General features: G+C 38.8%; 1 protein-coding gene across 3 annotated transcripts in view; it reads left to right on the top strand.

Moving 5' to 3' along the window:
* Nucleotides 1-25,103, top strand: part of LRRC4C (leucine rich repeat containing 4C) — a 269,415-nt gene that overhangs the window by 116,915 nt on the left and 127,397 nt on the right. The window lies entirely within an intron of this gene.

Raw genomic sequence — 25,103 nt, 5'->3', positions numbered from 1 at the left:
GCAACAGTAATACGTCCGGAAGGCAGCAGCTGTGGTTCTCTCTAGAGACTTCCTCTTCGATCTAAATTGCTGACTGCAGGTTTAAAACATTCCTTATTTTCTCTTGTGCTCATGCACTCTGCTATGTTTTATTAAACAGAGGTAAAAAATGTATTTAAAATCTAAACCTAGGTCTTAAAACTTTTTTCTTGAACTAGCAGTTCTGAATGAAGACAATTTTCCTTTCCCAACATGTATGTGCCTTGAAGGACAGAATGAAGCAGGCACTCTGGCAACTGCTTCCTTCTTGGATACTTGTTCTGTAGAAATGCCCCTGCATTTGTTACTAGCATGAACACGTATTGAAATCTTTGTGTGTGTGTTTATTAATCATTGACCATTATCCAGCGGATGGGCATTGACAAATTTTAAAAATTCTAAGAATGAAAATATAAATAACAATAGTCCAATAACATTACCACCACAACAAAAATAAATAACAGTAAAATAATAACAAAAGTTAAAATTATATTTGTGTACTGAGCTCTGGTAGCACAGTGGTTAAAGCATTTGGCTCTGAACCTAAAGATCTCCACTTGGGACCCACCAGTCAACCATGCAGTGGAAACCTGTAGCAGACTGCTTCTCTAATTCTATATAAATTCTAGCCTTGGGAGTCCTGTGGGGGTAATTTTGTTCTGCCCTGTGGGGTTGCTGTGAGTCAGAATTGACACCATGGCAGTGGGTTTGGTACTACTTAAATCTATTTGTTACTAAGTTCGATCAAGTTTTCTCATGCTCACCATAGAGTCCCCTGTTAATACGTGCCATCAAGTTGGTCTGACTCACAGTGATCCTATATAAGGTTGCTGAGGTGGTAAATTTTTGTGAGAGCAGAAATCCTCATCTTTCTCCCAGGAAGAAGCTGATGGGCTTGAACTGCCAACTTTATGGCTTGCAGTCCAGTGCTTATCCTACAGAGCTCCCATGCTCCCATAAGGAGTTCCTGGATGGTGCACCACTCGACCACTATCTGAAAGGTTGGCAGTTTGAATCCCCCAGACTCCTCAGAGAACAGATCTGACCCTCTGCTTCTGAAAGTTTACAGCATTGGAAACCCTACAGAGCATACATAGGGTCACCATGAGATGGAATGCATTCAAGGGCAAGCAGCAACATTCCCTAGGAAGACTGTGGTCTAAGTCAGTGCCCCTTAATTTATTCGTAGTAATGAGTTTCTCCTCAGTAAACCATGCTGCATAGTTGGAATTTCATTTGCCTTGTCGTCCAAAGAAACTTGAATTGAGTAGAAGTGACCTTCCATTTTGTTCTTTGCATTATATAAGGAAAAATATAAAAATGTTGACTCATCAGTTCCCACTTTAAGCACTAGTGCTTCAACTAAAAATATTTTAGATATACTGTTTGATATACAAATTTAGATATCTAAAATAAGGAAGAAGTTACTCACATTTCTGTGTGCAAAATATGTGATACTTAAAATATGCTATTTAAAAGTATACACACTGCCAGACTTGAATGCCATACTTAGAAAATAGAACATTACGTTTTGAACATGCATAAAACCTGCTCACTATTTTGTATATGTCTGTTCTTAAGATGTGTGCATATATCTAATTCAAGTCTAAAATAGGTAGTAGAATAATTGTTTTCTCAAAAATTGGTTGTGAGAATTAATTGAGATAACTTAGACAAAGTGCTTAATTTAAAACCTGGCCCATAAAAAGCATTTACTAAATTTAAAAACTGAAATATCATTTTAATGCAGTTTTTAATTATCACAAATTGGCTACATAATTCTTTATAAATATATGCATGATGATAATTGGACGTAAGATTATATATGTTGTTGTTGTGTGCCATGGAGTCGGTTCTGACTCATAGCAACCCTGTACAGGGTTTCCGAGGCTGTAAATCTTTATGGGAGCAGAAAGCCTCATCTTTCTCTCACGGAACAGCTGGTAGTTTTGAACTGCTGACCTTGCGGTTCGCAGCCCGATTCGTAACCACTACGCTACCGAGGCCCTAAGATTATATATACAGATGCAAATATACATATATAGACATGCGTGCACTATATTAATTATCAATGATTACAACAAAAAAGGCATCAAATGATATTATTCAAACTGACACGGTCATACAACTATCTTTGGTGAAATTAGTTTGGAATTTAATCTGAATGTTAATCAAATACTGAAGTCTAACTATGAAGATCTGACTTTAGGTTTGGTTACACAGGGCCTCAACTGAGGAAGATTTGACTTCAGATAAGTTAAGATTGGATTCTGGCCTAGTTGTTGTTGTTTGTTTGTTTTTAATCATGCTTTTAATCATTTGCTTATTTGTTCATTCATAAAGCATTAACTTATTCTGTTTTGACTATGTGCCCTTTCTCCCTGCCCTTAAGAAAACTTAACATCTGATTGGGAACCAATACAAAGTAAATAATTGGAATAAAATGAGTGATGTGAGCAAAGCACAGTATGTTGACTTTTAAAAGTAAGAACACTTCCACATTCCTAGGTGATATATGTTTAGTTATTATGGACTCATTAATCTACTTTCAAACAAAATATAGAAGAGTGAAGGAACCTTCAAAGGAAAAGGTTATTTCCCCCCTAAGCATTTATTGTTCATCCATCCTCGTTGTCATTTACCACCTACATGCTGAAGACTTTCAAATGATTATCAGTGGTTGGTATTACCTTCTTAACACATCAAGTCCTACTGTCAGCTGACCTTTGGCAATCTGTTGGTAGGTGTTCCCTGGCTGGCTGACCTGCTGGCTGTGTTAGGGTTTCTGAGGCTGTAAATCTTGACAGGAGCAAAAAGCCTCTTCTTTCTCTCTCAAAGAGCCTGGTGGATTAGAACTGCTGACTGTCCAAAGCATAACCTACTACATCACAAAGGCTCCTTTAGATCTCAAATTCATTCTGCTTAAAACAAATCCAATGTGCCCCTTCTTCTCAGTAAAATATGTTTCTTCCTCTATATGTGTTGTTGTTGTTTGTTGTAAGTTCTGTCGAGTCGGTTCCTACCCATAGTGACCCTGAACAGGGTTTCCGAGGCTGTAAGTCTTTACAGGAGCAGAAAGCCTCACCTTTCTCCTGCGGAACAGCTGGTAGTTTTGAACTGCTGACCTTGCGGTTCGCAGCCCGATTCATAACCACTACGCTACCAACCCCTGTGAAATTTGTAATCACCTGCAAAATCTCCCCAATTACCTCTTGGAGTCTCAGTTAATGAACTATTTTTGTCTTCATCCTGTAGAAAATTAGTCATCAAGTCCTCTTGATCCCTGTTAATTGTCTTACTCTTCACCTCCTGTATAAACATATACACATATATACATACGCCTTATGCCTCCTATTAATAAAGGATAAGAAAGCAAATTTCAAGTTGCTATTGTTGTTAAGTACTGGGGAGTCAACTCAAAGTGACCCTGTACAGGGTTTCTGAGGCTGTAATCTTTACGGGAGCAAAACGCCTCATGCTTCCCCATGGAACCGCTGGTAGATTCGAACTGCTGACCTGGAGGTTGGCAGCCCCACTTGTAACCACTACAGTACCAGAGCTCCTTAGTTGCTAGGTAGTAATAATTTAAGAGAAAGTTCAGAAAATTAACCATTGACTTGGACATCAAAGGCTATCACTATATTATCTCTTTGTGAGTGAAAACTTTCTTTTTAACATGAAATAGTAATTTAAAATTGTATTGATCTCTGAACTTCAAAGACATCATTGTGTACATCACCACAGTGATATACTTGCTGCATTTTTCTTTTCCTCCTGTCACTGATATTTTATGCCTCCGTGGGGAGTTCCAGTTATAAATCTCAGATATGGATGGGAGATTAGTACTGCAGTTAATATTTATCTAGGATATAGAAGAGAAATTAGTACTGCCGTTAATATTTATGGAGAAGTAATTTAGTCATTGATATTCATTATTGAAAACAAATGATCAGCATTACAATAATGAAAGATATCACAAGTTGGCTCTTGATTATATTCTGAATTTCTGAATATTCTTGAAATGATCTTTTGATCCATACTCTTACAAAACCATTTATTAATTTACAAATAAAGGTGAAAACGATCTGAAATGTAGTATGTGGTAGGCAGTACATTCTTACAGTTCAGTGATACAGGAAGTGGTACATTTCTTTATAGTCTATCCTTAAAAAAAGATCTAGTGAACACCTATACTCTTAAACCAAGAGAAATGTTTCTAAGTGCCAAAGAAAAATACATTGAAAGAAGAAATAGGACAGTTTTCTTAGCTCTGTCCATAGTTTTATGTTCTGGCAAGTATGTGGGATAGGCTATAAGGAGAAATTGAAACCTGTCTTTGAAATTTGAGGTTTTAAATGGAAGAGAGGGGTAGTCCCAGAGGGAAGGGCCACATGGAGGGGAAGAATGAAGGAGACATTCCTTGAAACGGAGGAACTAAAGGAAGGCTGAAATTGCTTTGAAATTTTCTTTTGTGAATTTCTTTCTTTTTCAGTTCCCAAGTGACATCCCCACCCCCCTTTCCTTTATGAAAGAATTAAAACTTCTAATGAACCTTGATATTTCAAATCTTCTCTAGTCTGTGCATCCAGATCTGGCAGGATAGTCAAGCATTGTTAGCCAACAGTGATGTTGTTGCTATATACATATTTATTGGTCCTCAGCTAAAATTAGGTTTGCTGAGCAAATGGATTTTGTGCAGCCATCCTAAGCAGATCTTTTCCCAGGATGCCAAGAGAATCACTGACAACGGGCCTCACTTCATCCTTTATCAATATGTTATATTTACAGAATGAGAGAAGAAGAAAAGTAAACCAGTGGAAAAGCTTGTGATTCACAAACACAAACCTCTCAAGTGCAAACAAGAGCCCCACATTTGAAAGGATGATTCGTGAGCATCATCACACAAGCAAAGGAACATTGTTAGTGGCCGCTTATAATTCATGGCGGGCGCTTTAGGAAAATATTACTGCTAGTTAATGTGTTGCATTTATTTTGCTTTCTTGAAACTAGATGAATGTAGGATTATTTGTATAGCACAATAGCTTTCAACATGAAAATAGAGGGAAAGTTTATTACCTGGTTTCTCTCTTCCCCTGGGAGAGATATATTTCCTTTGAAGTAAGATTCTCTGGTAAAAAGGCTGCAAGTCACAATGCAAATTGTAGTTGCCTTGGAAGAAAGACATTATCATCCTTCCAGTTTGGCCAATTTCCCTGGAAGTTACGCAAACATGGGCAAATGTGGAGATCAAAATGCAGACAGATTATGGACCTCTGGAAATATGTTTTACTTCACAGGTGCAAAATATCATTGCCTTTCTGATCTGCTTAGTTGAGAGTGACTAATAGGACTCAATTTAGAAGAGATAATTGAGGAGATAAGACAATAATGAGCAATGAAACAGGTAAGATTCAATGGAAAGACAAGGAGCTTCTGCTTCAGAGTGGGGACTCCGGAATGAAGGAGACCTGGCTTTGAATCTTCCCTACTTTTCTTGCAAGCTCTCCTCTGGTAGCGTAGTGGTTACGAATAGGGCTGCAAAGTGCAAGGTCAGCAGTTCAAAACTACCAGCTGGTTCACGGGAGAAAGATGAGGTGTTCTGCTCCTGTAAAGATTTACAGCCTCGGAAACCCTGTTCAGGGTCAATATGGGTCGGAACCGACTCGACAGCACTTAACAACAACAACAACATCTTCTATCAGCCTTGGTTTTCTCTTCCGCAAAACAGATTTTATAAACCTATAGTGCAGATTGCTAGCTGGATTATATAGGGTAATATCTCATTCATAATGGTCTTTATATGGCATGCAGCAGGTCTACCCTGATTGCTCAATACTTTGCCCATTATGTTGTTATTGTTGTGAAATGCCGACGAGTCGGTTCCGATACATAGTGACCCTATATAGAATTTCCAAGGAGCAGCTGGTGAGTTTGAACCGCAGACCTTGCAGTTTATATGGTTTTGCAGTCTGGCGCATTAAACCACAGTGCCACACCAGGGCTCCTTTCTCATTATTTGTTGTTAAGTATTATCTAGTCAGTTCCAACCCATAGCGACCCTGTATAGTGTTTCGGAGGAGCGGCTGGTGAGTGTGAACCACCCACCCTGCAGTTCAAACGGCTTTGCAGTCTGGCGCATTAACCCACAGCGCTACACAAGGACTCCTTTCTCATTACGTTGTTAAGTGTCCGTCAAGTCGATCCTGAAGGACTCCTTTCTCATTACGTTGTTAAGTGTCCGTCAAGTCGATCCTGACCCATAGCGACCCTGTATAGTGTTTCCGAGGAGCCGCTGGTGAGCTTGAAACGCTGACATTGCAGTTCAAACAGCTTTGCAGTCTGACGCATTAACCCACAGCACCACACCAGGACGCCATTATAGTATGCCTTAATTAAAAAAGAAAATCACAATTGATATTCTAATTCAAGTTTCTCACTTTTCAATTACCGTTATTCAATACCTATGTTCTTTGTTGGTTGTTGTTGTTGTTAGGTACCATTGAGTTGGTTCCGACCGATAGCTACCTTGTAACGAGTTTCCGACGAGCAGCTCGTGGTAGTATATACATTTTAAATTGTTATTTTCCTTCTCCCAGTATACTTTGCTTCTATTTTAGCACCATTGTTTCAGTTTTTGTAACTCTTCACTCAATAAGGATAATTGATTTAAGAATACAGGGACGTGATCTGATCCTGCATTCAAATGAGAATTTTGCAAAATGCAAAACCCTCTGTCAACCTAAGACTTTACACCTTTCTCTTCTCCCTCCTCTCCAGCTAGAAAACAAACAAACCGGAGTTTCTGTTCTATGACTCGTTGAACCATATATGGACATACATTTATTGGGGGAATGATGTCAGAGGTAAACATATTGACCTAATTGTAATTTCACAAAGAGTTAGTGTTGGTGCGAAGAGAGAACAGAGATGCAGATGGGCTGAAACTGTCATCATCTTAACCATAATCTTTAAAGGAACACCACCTATTTATATAGACTATGAGAAACAAATATAAAACCAAAAACCAAAGTCAATTCTGACTCCTAGACACCCTAAAGGATAAAGTAGAAATGCTCCACAGAGTTTCCAAGGATGTACATCTGTATGGAAGCAGACTACCACACTGTTCTCCCACAGAGTAATAGGTGGGTTTGAACTGCTAACTTTTTGGCTAACAGCCCAGTGCCTACCCACTACACCACCAGAGCTCTTGAGACAAATAGAGAATAGGTTTTATATGATGCTAGTCATCCATTAGAAAGACAGGAAGGGGAAGATATCATTGATTTAATATTCATTTAAATAATACCCAAATGTAAAACCAATTTCATCTGCCAAAGATTTCTGCCATAATAAATATGTTGTTGTTGTTGTTGTTGTTGTTATGTGCCATGGAGTCAGTTCTGACTCATAGCAACCCTGTAGAGTGTTTCTGCAGCTGTAAATCTTTACAGGATCAGAAAGCCTCATCTTTCTCCCACGGAGCAGCTGGTAGTTTTGAACTGCTGACCTTGCGGTTCTCAGCCCAATTCATAACCACTATGCTACCAGAGTTCCTTATAACAATACCTCTCCAATTCACTTCCCCATTTCATTCCATTCTCACAGTGTAGCCTCTGCCTGTGGCAGTCTAGCTTTAAGTGTACTGCGTTCCAATGCTAATATCATGTAATGGAACCATATGGACAATGACAGAGAATAATGTCTTCAAGTCTCACCTTGTAGGAGGGAGATGAGGTGAGACTTAATTAATGAATAATGTAAAATTCTCCAGTAATCTGAGATGAAAGATTGTTTGTAACTGCAGTTTCCCTAATCCCAAATGAACACCTGCTGAAGTAGCCTATATTTAAATAGCTATTTGAATGTAAAATGTACAGCATGCGTATATATACAAGTACGTACACGAAATAAGCCGCTTTTCAATTTCTGGGAAAGAATTTAAATTGCCCCCTAATATTGCAACTTATAAAACACAGAGTCAGAAATGAACTTTCCCAAGATCACAGAGCTGCTGAGGCCTGATTGAAAAGTAGAACCACGTTTTTCAAACCTATTGTTGTTGTTAAGTGCTGTCACTTCCGACCCATAGTGACCCTATATAGGATTTCCAAGGAGCAGCCGGTGAGCTTGAATCACTGACCTTGCAGTTCAAATGATTTTGCAGTCTGATGCATTAGTCCATGGCGCCATACCAGGTCTCCTTAAACCTAGTGGTTTCTACAAAATACAAGGCTCCCTCACTATTTTTGTTGGTGTTATTAAGTGCTGTTATCAATTTGATTCATACTCATCATGACTCTGTATAGGGTTTCTGAGGATCAGCTAGTAGGTTAGAACCACTGACTTTGTGGTTAGCAGTCCAGTGCTCATCCTAGAGCACCACACTAGGATTCACTACTGCTGTTGTGAAGTGCCACCTAGTCAGTTCTGATTTATAGCGACCCTGTACATGGTTTTCAAGGAGCCGCTAGTGGGTTTGAACCACAAACCTTGTGGTTATCTGTCCAGTGCTGGTCTTATAGCGCCACACCAGGACTCACTATTGCTGCTGGGTTAGATGCAGTCAATTCAATTCCAACTCCTAGAGATCCTATATAGGATTTTGAGGAGTGGCTAGTGAACTTGAACTGCTGATCTTGAAATTCAAATTGACCTTGCAGTGTAGTGTTTATCTTACAGTACCACACCAGGACTCCAGGGTTCACTGTGTTGTTGTTAAGTGCCATCGAGTCGGTTCCGACCCATAGCAACCTTGTATAGGGTTTCTGAGGAGAAGCTGTTGAGCTTGAACCACCAACATTGCGATTGAAATCAATTTTGCAGCCCAGCATATTAACCCACAGCACCACACCAGGACTCCTCAGACTCACTATAGGTGTTCTAAATAGTATTTTGGAATCTGACCAAGAATTGAGGAAGAGGCCTTAAACGGTCTTCGATATTAGCAAGATTATTGTGGTTATATGAAAGATCACAAACAACTCTGTATCTCACTGAGTGTAGACGAAGCTATGGGTCTGGTAGCGTAATGGTTACGAATTTGGCTGCGAACCTTAAGGTCAGCATTTTGAAACTACCAGCTGTTCCGCAGGAGAAAGATGAGGCTTTCTGCTCCCGTAAAGATTTACAGCCTCGGAAACCCTGTACAGGGTCGTTATGAGTCGGAACCAACTCCATGGCACATAACAACAACAACAACAACAACTATGCTAGGAAACTGTTACTGGCAACAATGTATGTAATTTGAGAAAGCACCAACCACTTCTCTAGTTTAGAGTTTAATGTCATTTTGTGGTGGTGGTGACATGTTGTTGAAAATTACTTATAGAAAGTACACAGAGGTTTTCTGTACAGTAGGTCAAAATAAAGACCCATGAGTGAATTTATTGGCCTAAACACTGTATTGCAAGCCACAAATCAGCAGTTCAATCCCACCAGTAACTCCTTGGAAATCCAAATTGACGTTGTAGTCTTTGATCTTTATCAGAACAGAGCTTTGTGTCCTCTTCACGTTCTGCAAGCAAGGTTGTGTCATCTTAATACCACAGGTTGTTGAAGAATATTACTCCAGTCTTAATGCTGAGTTATTCTTCCTTTAGTCCAGCTTCTCAGATTATTTGTTCAGCGTGCATATTGAATCAGAATGGTGAAAGAATATAACCTTGACACATAATTTTGCTGATTTAAACCACGAAGTATACCTATTAGTCTATATACAGGCTCCACAATTATGTGTCTTAGAATTTTCATTCCTCCCAGGGTTATCCATATTTTGTTATGATCCACACTGTCAAATGCTTTTACGCAGTCAGTAAAATACAGGTAAACATCTTTCTGGCATTCTCTGCTTTCACCCTAGATCTATTAGACATCTGAGTCTGGGTTGAATTTCTGACAGTTCTCTGTCTATGTACTGCTGCAACCTTTAAAAACATTTTTCAACCAAGTTTTACTTGTGTGTGATATTAATGATTCTGTTTAATTTCCACATTCTGTTGGATCACCTTTCTTTAGAGTGGGCACAAATATGATCTCTTCCAGTTGGTTGGACAGGAGTAGCCAAGGGTAGCTGTCTTTCAGATTCCTTGACATACATTCGCGTGTGCTTCCAGAGCAGCATCCCTTTGTTGAAGTATCTCAAATAGTATTCCATAAATTCCTGCATCCTTGATTTGGGCCAATGCTTCCAATTCAACTTGGAACTCTTCCTTCAATACTACTGGTTCTTGATTATATTTACCTCCTGAAATGGTCGACCAGTGATCAGTTCTTTTGAGTATAGTAACTGTATACTCTTTCTAGCTTCCCTGAGGCTTTCTGTGTTATTCACTGTATTGCTCATAGAATTCAATATTGCAGTTGGAGACTTGACTTTTTCTTCAGTTTTTTCAGCTTGAGAAATGCTTAGTGTGTTCTTCTCTTTTGTTTTGCTAACTCAAGGTCTTTGCCCATTTCATTATGACCTTATGGAAATCAGGATGAAATGTTGTCCAGTCTTGTGTTGGCACCGCTGTTGTTGTCATTATATGCTGCTAAGTCAATTTTAACTCAAATACACCTCCTGTGAGAGAGAAGAACTGCCTCCTAGGCTCCCTAGGCTGTCATCTTATGGGAGTAGATAGCCATACCTCTTCTCCCATAGAGCTCTGAGGAGGTTTGAAATGTCAGTAAGCACTTTAGCATTGTACCACAAGGACTTCCTAATTAACGGATTCAGTCTAGAGTCCAGTTAATCAGTTCTGAAGTTCCCAGGGAGACATAGTCCTATAGTCCTCCCCGCAACCCCATGGTACCCAGAATAGTCCAGTATGAAAGTTTTAGATATAAAAATACCTGATTTCTTTTTTTCCAGGAAAAATGGATTTAAAGAATTGCTTCAGATAGTTTAATTGTATGGGAAGTCCATGTTTTTACACAGGCAACTCACAGAGATTCATTTCCACAATACTTTCTATTGCTCTTTTAATATTTTCCAATCTATTTAGTCTTAGTCAGTAATAGTAGCCTTTACACAGCACATTCTCATGGGTTATTGTGGTCACTTCATTTTATTTTAAGGAGTATTCTGGACCTCCATTCATCTGACTTTGTCTGGGTTTGTTTCTGCTGAAAAGCAGACGATGGTAGATAAACAAAGTGACTGTTGGGACTATTTCAATTTTATGGAACTGTGGGAGTAGAATTAGTAAAAGCAAATGAATGAATATCAAGAGTCTTGTTCTGTTACTGATGACTTACATTCATAAGTATGTGTTACTTGAGTTGTTGTATTTTTTGTGTCACATGGTTTCTAGATGATGAGGCTACAAAATGGGTTAAGACATGCTCTCTACCTGGATTAACTGCATGTTTTTAAGGGCACAGATCCCCAAGAGCTGGCTTTACTACAGTGTGGAAAAGACAATGCAAATACATAGATATATAAATGTCTTTTAATTTAACATGAGGTGGAGTAGTGTCAAGACCTGTTTTAGAAAAGAGCTGAGGCTTAAACTGAGGCTTTAAAAAGAAGAGGCAGTTCTCCAGGAAAGAAAGATTGGAGAAACAGTATACGTTCTGTCCCATGCTGTTTCTGCCTTACACCAGCACTGTTGGAGCATACAAAATTATGTCTTCCTGGCAATGGTAATCTATTAAATAGCCCTCTAAATAATGACTGATTTCACTAAAGAGAGGTCCAAACAGAATGTATTGTTAGAATTAAGACTGTAGTAGCAAACCAACATAACCCAGTAAGTACTACCTGTTGGTGGTTGAAGGGGAGTGTGTCTTAGGATCAGAAGAGTATTCATGTAATTGTCATTCATTGAACACTTTGTGAAAGCTAAGGATGTCAGATGTGTTATTTCATTTTATTCTGACAACAAATCTGTGAAGTCAAAATTATTCTTCTCATTTTAGAGAAGAATGAATAAGAAAGACTTAAAAGTTATGGAGCTGTGGGACAATACACTGAAATGCAAGATTGGTTTTAACTGCAAGGTTGGCAGTTCAAATTCATCAGCTGTTCCTTGAAAACCTTATTTATAAAAGGGTCGCTATGAGTTGGAACCAACTCCACGGCACTTAACAACAATAACAAAGGATATATTAGGCCATTTTCCCATATGCATCCAGATAGTGAGTTGAAAATTGAGACTAAGAATCTAGTTGACCTGGGTGTAAAAAGCCATGATCTCTGCATTATGTAGCATACCTTCCTGTTACATTACACTCGTCATATTGCATTTATTAAGGGCACCAAAAGTGCTGAAAGGTAAAAAGTGGAGAAAACTGAGTAAGTCAGGCAAATTAAAAAAAAAAAAAAATCATTGGATTTGAGGCATATACAACAGATTGTTGTTGTTGGTAAGTACCGTGGAGTCAGTTCTGACTCATATTGACACTGCATAGGGTTTCCGAGGCTGTAAAACTTTGCAGTAGCAGAACATCTCATCTTTCTCCTGTGGAACTGCTGGTGGTTTTGAACTGCTGACCTTGAGGTTGGCGGCCCGACTCGTAACCACTACGCTACCAGAGCTAGGTTATTAAATCAAGTTCAGGTTATGGGGAGGGGACTTAAACATGATGTTGAAAGACATAAAGGCTAGATGGAACTGAATTTATATATAATCCAGATCAAGGTTATATAATAAGGATTTTAATGAATGCGGAGGCTGTTGAGTATTTGACAGACTTTAAAAAATAAAAAGCTATTGGATTTTGAATGGCATCCTGTGGGAAACATTGAAAGCTGAATCACTTGAGGAATGTAAAGCTAAATTGGATAAAGCATATCTGTAATCTCCAAAATGATCTCTCTGTGTAGAATGTATGCAGAAACACACATACCATTCAAAGATACTTTTAATTTTTATAAACTGCTTGTCTCAATATGTTTGAATAATGGCTTTAACCTAAGTAAGTAAAACACTTAGAAGAGAAAACCTTTTTAAAAATTAATTTGCAGGTAGAAACTAAACCACTGAAGGATGTTTTGGACACTGAAGCCTCCTTACAGTTGTATGGGAAACATGCAGTCATTTAAAAATAATTAGTTTTGTAAAGGGGTGTGTGAATGGAAGGCCTTGGAAAGGAGGTAAAGAATTAATTTCCCAAAAGACACTGCAGATAAAATTGTGGTTGGCACGTTTTACTCTGCAGATATACCTCTTCTGGTACATCTTGTCTGTTCTCTTGGGTGACATTTTGAAATATCGTAAGCTCTAATGATTGTCCAATAATGCAAATGAGAAAAGTTCCTTTCATACATTTAATTTTGGACCAACACTTTTGAGTCCATCCTTGGTCATATCCTTCTTCAGGGCATCAATAAAGAAAAACTAAAGGTAGTCGCTAAGACCTCTGTTAGTGGGAGTTTCAGGTTCCCCGATGTCTCTTTATCTAGTCCAATACCTAGATGCTTCTTATTCACCGGTGGAAGAAGATTATGATATTGAAAGGCCATCCAACTGGACTGAATTTTTGTTTGTTTGTTTTCATTATGGAAACACATCAGCCCTTGTTTTCTTAGTCCATGGTCTCTTCATTGCTGATGTTCTTTTTCCCTACTGTTTTTTAAAGGTCTCTGTGCATTTCCTCTCTTGTGTGCCAACCAGCCCAATCCTTACTGATTTCTCTTATGATACGATGTGATTTGATGCCATGTTTTTGGCATTTTCGCTAATATTCATTGGAATCAATGGATATCATGAGTCCCCATTTACAAACATAGTAAAGGATGGACTTCTTGTCATTCAAAGCCCGTTGTAATATGGACACCACTATTTCTAGCCTTCCTGTCCCTACATATGCGTTTGCTCTATCAGACTGGTTCCCTATTCCTGAAGGCTTTTGCTCAAATGTGTTTCCTCTGCCATTACTACCACCCTTTTCATCCCTGTGCTCTCACTGTTTTATTCACATTATCTACCTATTGAATATTGACGTTGTCAAGGACTTCATTCTTCTTGGATCAACTATCAACACTCACGGGAGCAGCAGTCAAGAGATCAGACGACATATTGCATTCAGCAAATCTGCTGCACAAGAATTTTTTAAAGTGTTGAAGAGCAAAGATGTCAGCTTGAGGACTAAGGTGTGCCCGACCCAAGCCATGGTATTTTCAATAACCTCATATGCATGCAAAAGCTGGACAGTGAATAAGGAAGATTGTAGAATTGATGCCTTTGAGTTATGGTGTTGGAGGAGAATATTGAAAGTTCCATGGGCTGCCAGAAGAACCAATAGATCTATTTTGGAAGAAGTGCAGCCAGAATGCTCCTTGGAGGCCAGGATGGCCAAACTTCGTCTCTCATACTTTGGACATATTGTCAGGAGGGAATAGTTGCTGGAGAAGGATATCATGCTTGGTAAGATGGAGGGTCGGAGAAAAAGAGGAAGGCCCCCAGCGAGATGGATCTGCCAGGTGGCAGCATTGATGGACTCAAGTGTGGCAGCAGTAGTGAGGTTGGCCCGTGATTGGACATTGTTTCATTCTGTTGTGCATGGGGTTGCTGTGAGTCGGTTCTGACTTGATGGCACCTGACAACAAAATCAACCTATTGAAACTCTACTATCATGTCCTCAAATCAGGTCTTGATTTCTTCTAACTGAGACTCCTCCCTCCTCGGAGCCCACATATCACATATTTTCCTTGCCAACTCATAGTCTACATGGCTTCGTATCTTCCTTGGGGGCTCATTGTATTCTTCTATGAATACCTGTTGTGTTGCTTGCAGATTTAGTTAGAGGACTTATCATAGGGAGTGATGGATACATATTTATTGAATGGACAGGAATTGTGTCTTTTAAACATTTTAAACTTTGCTTTAAGTGAAAACACAATTCAGAAGCAACTGAAATCTCAGAAGTAAAGGAAATTAATAGATATTATAGCACAGCCATATGGGGGACTGTCATGCAGTCATCAAGATTATGTTTGCAAAGAGATTTAAATGTCATGTGAAATTGATTATGATGTACAGTAAATTCTTGATATTCATGAGGAATTCTTCCTGTTCCCTTCTCAAGTTTCTGAATGTTTAATAATGTTATAAAAAATAGCTAATTCTTACTGGTTATTTACAGTGTGCCAAAGCAAGTTGTCCTTGATTTCATTTAATATAAAAAGGAGACTCAGATGTTAAATAATGTTTTCAAGATCAAACAAATCAAGTGAAGTATAGTAATGAAGAGGAGAGGGTCTGAAATCAGAATTACTCCACCACTTGCAAATTGCTTGCCTTCATCTTGTACGAGTTTTATCATCTATGTAAGAGAGATAATAACTGTTGTGTGAAGAACCCATAAGTAGGTAGAGGACATAGTACTGCTTCAGGAACATGAAAACCTTTAGTTAATATTTTTTTTAAGTGCCATCAAGTCTGTGCCAACTCATAGCTGACCCTGCATATGGTTTCTGAGGCTGTAAATCTTTCTGCTGAAAAGCGACTGGTGGGTTTTTGCTTTATGGTTAGCAGTATACTGTTTATCCTATAATGTCATCAGTGCTTCTGGTTAATTTTAGCTCCTTTCAATATAGGTCGGTGGTTCAAGCTCACCAGGCACTCTTCAGAAACCCTACACAGGGTTGCTATGAATCACTCGACAGCACTTAACAACAACAACAACAAGGAGTCTTAGCAGCACGATGCTTAAGTCATGGGCTGCTAACCGAAAGGTTGGGAGTTCAAGACCCTGAGTTGCTATGTGGAAGAAGATGTGACAATCTGCTTCCAATCTGTTGTTGTTTTAAGTGCCATCCACTTGGTTCCTACTCATAGCGACCCTGTATCCTTCCAAGAAGCAGCTGGTGGGTTTGAACTTCCTACCTTGTGGTTCACAGTCCGGTGATGATTCTACATTGCCGCATCAGGAGTCCATCCATAAGTATTTATAGCCTTGGAGACTATCTGGGACGGTTCTGCACTGCCCTACAGCGTTGTTATGAGTTGAAATTGACTCAACGTCAGTGGTTTTTCTTTTGCTTTTATTTCATCTGTATCCAGAGTCTAACATCATGCCTGCAAAGATGCATATCCATGGCATGCTCATCACTACTGTGTTCTCCTGCCTTCCAATGACCTCGCTGTTCATGTGAGTTACGACATACACAACAATGAGCGTAGAACAACAGCGCCTCACTGAAGTCTAAATTATGGGCAGTTCAAAAGGCTCTTTAATCAGCTTAAGTTATTCATATTTTCTCCATGATTCAAATTTATGTCTAAGAAAAATGCAAATTACTGCAGGTCATAGATCTTTGGAATCACATGAGAGTAGTTGAACCTGTGAATGCAAAAGCCAACTTTAATATAAAGGGGGAAAGCTGAAAATAAATTTGAGATATAAAGGATCTTAAGTGTATGTTTAAAAACTAGGGATGGAAATAGATTAAAAAGAATAGGAAAGATGCCAACATGGTAATGGATTATAAGATTGTGTGTGATCTCACTCCCCCTTAAAAAGTATATATTTTATATTTTGCATACTCTTTAACAGTCCACTATGTATCATTATGCTCCCAATAAGAAAAACATGGAAAAAAAGTAAATTCAGATCTCGGGATGTTAAACAATTTGCTTTGTTGGCTGTGGATGTGGAGCTTTTGCAGCTGAGATGATGGTTGAAAGCCGTTGCTGTAGCTAATAATACAGATCTTTAATATCAAATTAACATCAAATGTTTAGGGGCAGTATTGGCCATGAGGAATTCCAATTTCAGGAATATTTTTAGTTCTTTGCAAGGTCACCCAGGGATGGTAGTAATCACTCACATTTAGACCTTCATGCGAATGGGCATAATTGAGAATGAAAAATGAATTTTACAAGATGAATGCAAATCTAAGGTATAAAATGAAATAGATTGATGGCCTCCAGCCACGACTAATCTATATGTATCTCCTGCGGTATGGATAGAAAGAGCCTATTGAAATGAAATGCTCAACTCTTAAGACTTTTATGATAACTAACAATTTGTGGCAGCCTTTAGGAGTTGACTGACTTTTCTGCCATGAATCCTGACATATTTCAGTGATTTTCACTCTGGCACAGAAGACAAATGATTATGGGAAACCACTGTTTCAAGAGGTTTACTTTTCAGAAGTATGCAGATAATTATAAGAGTTGTTCTTGTTGTTAAGTGCCATTGAGTCAGTTCCAACTAATAGCTACCCATACACGGTTTCCAAGGAGCGTCTGCTGAGTTTGAACCACTGACCTTACAGTTCAAATGGAATTTGAGGTCAAGTACTTATCCTAGGTCCCTGAGGAAATGAAATTGAGGGTAATTCTGTCTGTTGAAATTCACTAAGGAGGAGTGAGGCAACCAGTTCCATATTTCTGTATTTTTTAAGGAAAATTACAAGTGACTTAATTTTAATCTATTTATTTTATAGTTAGAGTGTATTGGTTCCATATGATAAGCACTGGACTACGAACCACAGAGTCTGTAGGTTTGAGGCCACCAGCTGTTCCACAAGAGAAAGATGAGGTTTCTGCTTCCACAGAGATTTAAAAAGTGTTGGAAATCAACCGTATACAATGTCACAGAGTCAGAACTGACCTGAAGGTATTTAACAACAACAACAATAACACATTTTGTATTTGGAAATAAGCCGTTATGTCTGTAGTGGACAAAGGACTAGATTAGGTGTTGGAAATAAGTATGCATATTATAGTAGGAAGTGCCTGCCGTCGAGCCAATTCTGACTCATAGCGACCATGGATAGGGTTTCCGAGACAGGGCTGATGAGTTTAAACTGCCGACCTTGCAGTTCAAACCAACTTATGGTAGAGTGCTTATTCTACAGTGCCACACTTTATTTCTAAAAGTTAGAAATAAGGCCATGATCAAAATAGACTTTACATCTTGTGCTTTTCATAGTTGACAATGTAGTATAATATGACTTGATTGATAGAGGAGAGTCTGGAAAATAACAAGATGTAGAACATGAAAAATGCTAGAATAACCATGGTAGGCCACAGAAGGATCAACACTAAGCCTAAGGTCAGTTTAAATCACAAGATTGGCCATTCAAACTCGCCCTCCACTCCTTGGAAACCCTATACAGGGTCACTTTGAGTCAGAAACAACTTGATGGCACTTACCAACAATACCCTATCCACTATGGTAGCCACTGGCTTCATGTTAGCTATACACTTAGTATGATTCAGAAATTGAAATTGTAATTTTATTTCTTTTTAATGAATTTACATTTAAACATATATACTCATATGGTGCTAGTTGTTACCATACTGGAAAGTTCAGTTTAGAAAACTCAGAAACCAAACTCATTATCATAATGTTGATTCAAACTCATAGCAACCCTGAGTCTGTAAGTTGTTATAGGAGCAGAAACCCTCATCTCTCTCCTCAGTCAGTTTGAATTGCTGACCTTGTGGTTAGCAATCCAGTGTTTATCCTGCAGTGCCAAAATATGAAACTATATGTGAGGAGGCACGGCTTACAGAAGTGATGACAATGATAAATGTGTAATCAGGAAAAGTATCTCGACAAGACATTTGGGTAAATTTCAAAAAGAGGTGAAGGAGCAGAGCATCTGGTTATTTATGACTGAAGTCTAATTTTGAACACAAAACATGTTTAATCTCAAGGTTTAGGATTTAAAAATCACAAGAGCCTCTTAGACTTTTATGGACCTAGAAATTAACTATAATATTTTATCATGCCATATTTTTGTTTTCAATTTGTTGAGTCTAGAATTTTGACTGCTCTGTGATCCCCAAGTAGCTCTTAGGCTTGCATTTCACCACCTCACAGAGTAAGACTGAGGTATATTTCTAATCACAGATCTTTTCTTTGGATTGAATTCATATTTAAAATTCAAAAGCAGATCTGCCTAAATAAAATGTACCATTTTGTATAGGCAGGTCATTCTCAAAAATTACTAAGAATTGTAGATCGTGGTACAAAAGGAGATCTGAATGCAAATATTTTTCAGTAAAGCATATTAGTTACATAAAACTGTATATAGGACATTAAGGAAATTGCAAGTATTCAGATTCATCTTGAATTTCATCTCACTGAAATATACTCATCATATTTTAAATCTTCTCTACACAGATTGACACTTAACCATAATATGATATAGTTTTATCTTAGATGTTAACTTTACCTTTGACTTCATTAAGAAAAGAAAACTGAGTGCTTTGTTGGAATAGTTATAATCCCTTTTTCCAAATTATGTTTTCTATCTGAAGGAAATGCTTACTTAGGGCTCTATTTTCTTCAATTAACCTTCAATATTTTGGAATAGCTGTCATCTTAATTAACATTTTCATTTTATTTATTTGTTCAATTTTTTAGCCAGCTAATTAGGTCTTTTGTGAAAAGCCCATATACATTCTCCTTATGAGAAAAGATATTAACATTTGAATTCAGATTATTTTCCAATTTCTGTGAAAATAGTAATACACAATTGAGTGATTTGAATAACTCTATTGAATGGACAATTTTGAATGACATCATTATTGCCTTCCATGAGGTAATATACAGTTAATTTTATCCAAAGAATTTGGTCTTTGTCATTTTTATCTGTGAGGTAACTTCCAAAACCTTGGCATTTCTTCAGTGACTAGTGTCATCCCTAGCTCTCAAAGGCAGCAAACTACACCTACTTAATGTTGTTAAGTGTGATGGAGTCAGTTCCGATTCATAGTGACTCTGTATAGGGTTTCCAAGGAGCTGCTGGTGGGTTTGAACTGCCAACCTTGTGGTTAACAGCACAGTATTTATCCTACATCGCCACACCGGCATGCTAATTAGGTGACTTGAGTAGGGACTATCTAGGCCAGAAAGACCCACCAGCTGATGTCAGCTAGACCTGAGGGGGCGGGTGCTTGAGGTAGAGTTCAACTGTGTGAGCTATGATATAATCAATCATACCTTAATGAAGCAGCTCTGGTAGCATAGTCGTTACAAGTCAGATTGCTAATCGCAAGGTCAGCAGTTGGAAACTACTAGCGGTTCTGCAAGAGAAAGAAGAGGCTTTCTGCTCCCATAAAGATATATAGTCGCGGAACCCCTATACAGGGTTGCTGTGACTCAGAACTGACTCCATGCCCATCACTACCACCACCACCACCTGAATAATGTTGTTGTTCTCAAGTGCCATCGAGTCGGTACCAACTCATAGTGACCTTATACACAACGAAACACTGCCCAATCCTGAGCCAACCTCGCTACTGTTTCCATGCTGGCCAATCCTTCTTATTGGGGGTCTTACTCTTTTTCTCTGACCCTCCACCTTACCAAACATGTTATCCTTCTCCAGGGACTGGTTTCTCCCGACAAAATGTCCAAAGTATGAGAGACGAAGTTTGGCCATCTTGGCCTCCGAGGAGCTCTCTGGCCGCACTTCTTCCAAAATGGATCTATTGGTTCTTTTGGCAGCCCATGGCACTTTCAGTATTCTCCAACACTATAACTCAAAAGCATCAATTCTTCTATGGTCTTCCTTATTCACTGTCCAGCTTTTGCATGCATATGAGGTTATAGAAAATACCATGGCTTGATGTGACACTGTGGGCTAATGCGCTAGACTGCAAAGTCGGTTTGAACCACAAGGTCAGTGGTTCAAGTTCACCAGCTATAAGTCAGAACCAAGTTGATGGCACTTAACAACCACATCGAGGTGCTCACCTCAATAATAGGACCTCCATAAAAGCTCTGGACAGAAGCTCAGGGAACTTCCTGATGGATGAAAGGCATTCGTGCTTGGGAGGCAGATGCAGCCATCGTTTAAGAGATGGAAGCTCCATTTCGGAGATCCCCTCCCTGCCCTTGCCCTTCATATGTCTTCACTTGCATCTTTTTTGCTATAATAAAACAGTGATAATGAGTATATTGCTTTCCCATGTTCTGTAAGTCATTCTAAGGAATGCTCAAGCCTGTAGGAGTAGTGGGTACCAGCAGGTTAGAGGTAGGGGGCATGACCCCTGAGATATTAGTGGTGGTGATGGTGTGCCGTGGAGTCACTTCCAAGTCATAGCCACCCTGAATCATGTTCCCAGAGCTGTAAATCTTTATGGGACCAAAAAGCTTCATCTTTCTCCCAGAGGCAAATTAGAAGTCAAGAGAGTCATAGAGTCTCCCAAGTTTACAAATGGCATCCCTAGGAACTAGAATCCCTAAATTTGTATCCAGCAGGTCAAAACTGAGGGTACTTTGTGGATCCCCAAGCTTGCAGCTGGCATCTGAAGACTTAGGCAGACTTGAAAATCTTTTAACTTGTGAAACTAACATTGGCAGAGAGATAAGTACTGAATTTGAAGTTGGTGTCAGAACAGAACTAGATTGACCCAATTCACCTTCTTACTAAATATATTCTATGCATTTTACAAGCTTTGTATCCTTCAATTTGTGTACCAGATTTGCAAGGTGGTTGTTGTTGTTAAGTGCTGTGGAGTCATTTCTGACTCATAATGACCCCGAATAGGGTTTCCAAGGAGCAGCTGGTTTCTTTGAACTGCTGACCTTACAGTTACCAGCCCAGTGTTTACCCTACCATAAATACCATGCTGTTGTTGTTGTTGTTACGTGCCGTGGAGTTGGTTCCAACTCATAGTGACCCTGTACAGGGTTTCCAAGGCTATAAATCTTTACGGGAGCAGAAAGCCTCATCTTTCTCACTCGGAACAGCTGGTAGTTTCAAACTGCTGACCTTGCGGTTCACAGCCCAATTCATAACCACTACACTACCAGAGCTCCTTATAAGTATCATCAGTAGCTACTATTATTTTATTATAAAGGTAAGGAAGTTAGGGATATGTAGAAATTTGCAAAAAGACGCATCCCTGGTAGCAAAGTAGATTATGAGCTGGGCTGCTAACTGCAAGGGCAGTAGTTCTAATCTACCAGTTGCTCTGCGGGATAAGAAAGATGAGAAATCTGCTCCCGTAAAGATTTACAGCCTCAGAAACCCTATGCAGGGTCACTATGAGTCAGAACTGATGCAGTAGCACATAACCAACCAACCAAATACATGACAGTACCAGGGTTCCACAGATCTCTAAAATGTACACACCTCCCAGCATATTCTTTCTCCAATTCTTATTTACTAATATTTTTTAAATATTGTTTTCATATCCTGGCTTTGTCGCTTACTAGCTCTGTTTAGTACAGTACTGTTGTTAAAATTAATCTGGCCAGGTGTCAATTTCCTCATCTGCAAAATGGAGATGTTAATATTAACAATGCTATAAAGCTACTGTGAGTATAAAATGAAATAATCCATGTAAAACACCAAATGTTTAGAACAGAGTAAACACTCAATGAAGGCTAGGCATTTAAAATCTTTTTATCTAAGTTTCTGTAGATGTGAGTAGGAAATGGAATAAATTATTTGGTGTGTTAATTCAATGGGGTTTAATAAAATAGATTTTCTAAATCTTACGCTCCTTTAGTCTTTTCAACCTCGCTGCTCTTAAATTTTCATCTTCTATAATTTACAGATTATATGCAACCAGATACCATTATTAATGAACTTAAAGGAAAATTGATTAACCTCCTGATGACTTCCTTCCCCAGAACTGAAAATTACCCTGAATTTCTCCAGATGCTCTGTGATTGCTGAGCTCTGCCTGTAATCTGTGTTTTCAAAAAAAGATTGATTTAGGCATCGTATAGTCTATCCCTGATTCCTCCATTGCTCTAAAATAACATGAGAACATCCCATAAGTCTGGTGACTTATTAGCAAACTCTATTCCTCATGATGCAGAACATTGTCAGGTATAGTGGTGATCCCATTACACTTTTTATTTCACAAGTGTGGAGACACACAAAAAGATTGTATGCTTATTTTTTGAGTTTCTGAAAATAGCCTAAGTCTGTATATTGCAGTTCTTTGTTCTTTCTGCATGATCTGTCCTCCCCTGTCACTCTTTCACTTTTTCATCTTATATAGAAGAGAGCAAAGCTGTCTCAGTCAGATGACCTATTTGGTATTGTGACTATCTAGTCCAAAAGAGATTCCACTGACAGCGTTAGATGGTGCTACCTTACACCTCCTCAACTAAAGCTTGATTCACAGAACAAGATACAATTAGAGGATGGAGGAATAGCATTGTGTAGATGTCTGGTCTTTCACGCAGGTTAACTTTGAAAAAAAATAAATAAATAAACAAAACAAAACACAGGCTTTTCAGACCTGAGGAGATGATGACTTAACTAACTAGCAGAATAATTCAATTCCATGATCCCTCTCTCCATACAAGTTAAATGGTCAGGTTAGTTCTGTTATGAAGTGCTAGTAGCAAATATGACAGTCACAGAGCTGTTGGGGTTGTGTTCATAGTTAAAATCAGTGGATTTAACACTTTCTTAAATTTTGAAAAGAGATAGAGAAAGGAAAGAAGGAAGGGAGGGAGGACAGGGAAGGAGATGAGGAGTGTTTGTTTTGACACTAAAGCTAAACCTTTATCGGAAGCAGTGGGTGATGGGACTGGCACCATGAGATGATGTATAAGACTAGTCAGTGTTTGAATGCTAATCTTTCAACAAGGGGAATTTCTCTTCCGATTTTTCTTATGTGCTCCATTGGGGCAGAAAAACAGATTAATCTCATTACCAGCTTTGAACAAAGAAGGCCATGTTTCTCAACTCACAGACCTTTTCCCTCTCAGCTTTCTTGAATGCTCTGCAAATTTCTCTCCCAGCTCTTTGGCCTTTGGGCTTGCCAAAGAGTGTCTGTTCTTTGAGATCTCTCTTCAGGCTTTTGCCTTCCTAGCAGTTCTTAATTCTTTTCTTTGTTTCTTTCGTGAGCCAGTCCTGAGCTTGGTTCTTTCCCAGACTGCCTCAGTGTTTTCACTCCATGGGGAAATTTCCATGGGTCCCCTCATATTCATGCAGTCAAAGCTTAGGGCATGCCTTTTATTTATTTCTTGGATCCCAGCAGGGGTTTCCTGCCTGTTTTTGTATGTCAGTTTCTGAGTTAATTGGACCAATCAATCTAATGAATTTTCCTGAAGTTGTTCAACCACCATTGTAGCTCCAAGAGCTAGCTGGACAACAGTTATTGCAGCTAATCAGTAGAATCCTCAAGGGCAGCATTTTGTTTTGCCGGGCATGTTTTGAGGCGTCATTGCACCCACTGGAAATCATTCCTGCCATCCTGTAATTTACTAGACTTTGGGGAAATCTAAAAAAAAAAAGACAAAATAATGGATATGAAAGTGCATTGTACAGAGAGATGCACATGTAGGCAAATTGTGAGGGTGTAGCCTGGGAAGTACTGACTTGTGTCCAGGGATCTAACCTTGTGCTTTGGCGTGGTCACTGGCTCTCTCATTACCGGCAGCAGTTCTCTGAGCTCCACCTGTTTCATCTTTTAAGTGGAGATATGAAGTGCAATGTGAAGAATTTAAATTGGACAGGGATGGTGAAAATTCTTTTTGTTGTTGTTGTTTTTAATTGTATGACAAGATGAAGGAGCACTGGTGACATTATAGTATAAGCACTGGACTGCTAACCACAAATTCATTGATTCAAACTCACTAGTTGCTCAGCGGGAGAAAGATGAGGCTATCTGCTCTTGGAAAGATTTATAGTCTTGGAAACCCTATTCAGGCTCGCTGTGAGTTGTAGTCAACTTGTTGGGTGTGGGTTTGTTTTTGTTGTTTTTTGTTTGGTATTACACAGTGAGGCTCTAAGAGTGCACAGAAAGGTAATAGAAATAATAATAATAGCACAATCACATTAATTGTAGTCATTCTGGAGGAGGAGAATTTGGACACTTGGCCCTCAGTGGCATTTTAACTTTATTACGGTTGCTGCCCTATCAGTTCTAACTGATGGAAACTCCATGTGTGTCAAAGCAGACTGTGACCCTTAAGGTTTTCAGTGAGTGTGATCTTTTGGAAGTAGAACCCTAGGCCTTTCCAGATGCCTCGGGGTGATTTGAAACCACAAACCTTTTAGTTAGTATCTTAAAGGTTTTTGTCACCCAGGAACTCCATTTGCTTTATTAATAAATGCTAATTATGCATATGAGAGTAAGGACTACCTGGTGTGACAATGTGAGCCATACAGAAACAACATTAGGTGACTCCAGTAGCAACCTATAATATAAACTGTGACATCC

This window comes from Chrysochloris asiatica, unplaced genomic scaffold (assembly GCF_000296735.1).
Source record: "Chrysochloris asiatica unplaced genomic scaffold, ChrAsi1.0 scaffold00075, whole genome shotgun sequence".
Classification (NCBI taxonomy): domain Eukaryota; kingdom Metazoa; phylum Chordata; class Mammalia; order Afrosoricida; family Chrysochloridae; genus Chrysochloris; species Chrysochloris asiatica.
This window is presented reverse-complemented; position numbering and strand designations above follow the sequence as displayed.